This window comes from Cryptomeria japonica, chromosome 4 (genome assembly GCF_030272615.1).
Source record: "Cryptomeria japonica chromosome 4, Sugi_1.0, whole genome shotgun sequence".
NCBI classification, from domain to species: domain Eukaryota; kingdom Viridiplantae; phylum Streptophyta; class Pinopsida; order Cupressales; family Cupressaceae; genus Cryptomeria; species Cryptomeria japonica.
Genome location: NC_081408.1, coordinates 138,177,977 through 138,181,422, shown reverse-complemented (window position 1 = coordinate 138,181,422; position 3,446 = coordinate 138,177,977). Strand labels below are relative to the sequence as shown.

At 37.7% G+C, this 3,446-nt stretch overlaps 1 pseudogene; it reads left to right on the top strand.

Moving 5' to 3' along the window:
• Positions 1–398: 398 nt before the first annotated feature.
• On the top strand, positions 399–2,778 carry LOC131046655 (probable disease resistance protein At4g33300; annotated as a pseudogene).
• The last annotated feature ends 668 nt before the right edge of the window (positions 2,779–3,446 follow it).

Below are 3,446 nucleotides of genomic sequence, written 5' to 3'. Positions count from 1 at the left end.
GAATTTACGTCGAATTTCATTTACGCAATTAGACCGAAGATTCGAGAATAATCGTCTGTTTGAAGAAAACAAATGTCCAAATTATCATGCTTCCCAGAAGGTGTCCAAATTAACGTGCCTATCACTCTCTATAAATACCACAAGCTCTGCTTCTGAACTCATCGATCAGTGAAATTATAAGCTTGCAATTTTTAAGAATTAGCGAACTTAGGTAGTGAAATTTCAAAAAACAAGTCTGAAATTTCAAAAGGTTTGTAGAGAATTTGTTAATCTATGGCTAGAATTGGAAATGGAGAGGCTAACCAATATTCTTTTCATAATACTTTGCTGAGAAAACAAAAGGGAATTTGAAAGAGCTTTTGCTCCAGAGCGACGTCTCCGTTGTTGGTGTTCATTGCATGGGCGGTGGTGGGAAAACGACTTTGGCCTTGGCTTTATGTGATGATCCCCATATCAAAGGTGACATTTGTTTTCCATCATTTTTCTGATGATTTTTCCAGCTTAAGGATTTTGTTGTTCTTTTGCAATTTACTAATAACCCAATTGTTTTTGTGGACATCAGGTTGTTTCAGAAATATAGTTTTCATCACTGTTTCACAATCCCCAAATCTGAAGGGAATTTTAGAGACAATATGGGAGAAGATCTTTGGGAGGAATGTACCTGAGTTTCAGAATGTGGAAGATGCACATATACAGCTTCAACAACGGCTTTTAAAGCAATCTAAGCCAACTCTGGTTGTGCTAGATGATGTTTGGTCCAGAGCTAGTTTGGACAAATTACTATTTGAATCTCCGGGGTACAAAATCCTTGTCACAACTAGAAACGGTTCTATCGTCCCTAGAAACCCCTATACTCGGCTGTATCAATTGCCATTGTTGAACAAAGAGGATGCTCTCTCACTTTTCTGCTTGTCAGCATTTGGACAGACATCAATTCCAATTACGGCAGATGCAAATCTAGTCATAGAGGTATAGTCTTTTCTTACCAAATGTGAATAAAACTAAAGCTTCTTATCAAATCAAATAAAAATAATATAAGTGAAAGGAAATTATGAGGTTATTTGACGTTTTGCTTTGGTATATTGCAATTATTGGGTGTTCTCATTGTTCTGGTACTTAAAGTACTTTGAAGTTGAAGAAGTACTTAATCCACAAAAGTAATAGCTCAAATTGTATAAAATATCGCTATTGTAAATGACAGGTGCAAGCCGAATGCAAGGGTTTACCTCTTGCTCTTAAAGTGGTTGGAAGTTCTTTGTACGGGGAACCTCATGTGCCTGGGAGAATGCAAAGCAAAAACTTTCCCTGGGAGAATCAATATCCCCATATCACAGCGAAGGGCTTTTTAGACGCTTGGAGACCAGTATTGATTGCTTGGATGATGTTTGGAGAGAATGCTTTTTAGACTTCGCCTCATTTCCAGAGGACAAGAAAAGTTGTGCTGATGCACTGCTCAACATTTGGGTTTATGTTCGGAAGATGGAGTGGCAGGATGCCTATACTATATTACTGGAACTTGCAAGAAGAAATCTCCTCAGTCTAATAAGCAATCAAGGGTAAATGTCTTTCCTTGCATATAAATTTCCTGTTTTCATTTTTTAGAACATTGGGCTGACTTGGTTGTTGAAATTATCAGAACCCAATCAACAATCTCGTACGGATGTTCCTCTGAGCTGTTCTTTTCACAGCATGATGTGATGCGAGACTCAGCCTTGTATTTGGGATGCTAGGACAGTATTGTCCACAGAAAGAGATTACTCATGCCCAGGAAGGAGCATTGCCTACCAGGGGAATGGGAATTGCTTAGAGATAGACAATTCAATGCTCAAATTGTCTCTATTCACACAGGTGGGATATTTCACCCAAATACTTAATTAGTGGCAAAATTTGAAGGCTATGTGAACTATTAACAAATACTAAGATTTCTTATGTTCTAGTTCAATTGCATATGTGATTTGTCTTATGCAGGTTCTATGGCTGAGAATGAGTGGTATTCGATGAAACTTGCGGAGACAGAGGCTCTGGTGTTACACTTTTCTGCAAGCGAATACTTTCTTCCGCCATTTCTGAAAACCATGAAAAAACTCAAAGTTCTGATAGTATGTAATTTGGGTTCAGAGAGGGCCACAATAAAAGGTCTAGATGCCTTATCTTCACTCCCTCAACTCAGAAGTGTTCGCTTGGAGAGGTTGGTAGCACCCAAACAGATCAAAGCAATACAAAACTTGGACAAACTTTCTCTAACCTTATGTGAAGGGGTTTGTAAATATGTCCACATTCAATTACTCCAATGTGCATGAATTTAGCCTGGACCATTGCAGTGATTTGGAGGAGTTGCCCCCTGCCCTCTGTCATATGCCCTCTGTTCAGACATGGTCTGTTACCAACTGCCATCTGGTTGAGAATTTGACATATAATCTCGGAAATATGTGTTCTCTAAGAATGTTAAGATTATCAGCATTACCAGGCCTCAAAGAGCTTCCGGCATCAATTGGAAAACTTGGGCAGCTGGAATTTCTAGACATTTCACTGTGCGAGGGCTTGGAAAAACTCCCGGAGGAAATAGGTGAGCTCAAGAAATTGAAAGAGTTTGACATGAGAGAGTGTTATCATTTGAGGAGGTTGCCTAGAAGTGTTTGTGGACTAAACTCCCTCAAACATGTTAGCTGCAATGAGAATATTGGGGACAAGTGGTTGCGAGCTAAATCTTGTTCTATCCCTGATCTTAGAGTTGAAATTGTGGAAGCACAATTCACTTTTCTGACCCTAACTTTTTAGTGTATTGAGTTATGGGTATTCTGTAACTAAGCTGTACGATCATTATTATCTGTCTAGTTTATTAGGTGTTTCTAGGTGTTGGATTTTCATGTGCACATGGACAATTGATGGACTCTACTAAAGGGTTTTTTTTTTTTGAAGTACAATTCATTTTGGATTGGTTTGAAAATTGAAATAGAATAAGTTGCTTTCGAATAGACTATGTGTAATTTTTTGCATCAATGTTTCGGATCACACTCCATGATCCATCATGAGGATTTCTCACTCTGCATGCTCTATAGCTATTCATCTTGATGATCGAGTGTGATCTGAAACGTTGATGCAAAAAATTACATACAGTCTATTCTGAAAGTAGCTGATTCTATCTCATGAATTGTGGAAACTTAATGTCTATTATTGAAGATTCCTAAATCTGTACTCCCTATAATATGAATTAAACATAAATGTTCTATTCTATGATCGCTACATCTCTAGTGTAATTATTATAAAGCAAAGAGCGAAAGTTTAGGTGAAACTTTTTGCAATCCAAGGCAATCCTCTATTTATTATAAAACAAAGAACGAATCCATGGAGTTTCCTTATAAAGCAAGTTTAGGTGAAACTTTTTGCAATCCAAGGCAATCCTCTATATCTTAAACTCCATGCCGTTGCAAATTTTTCTATTAAAT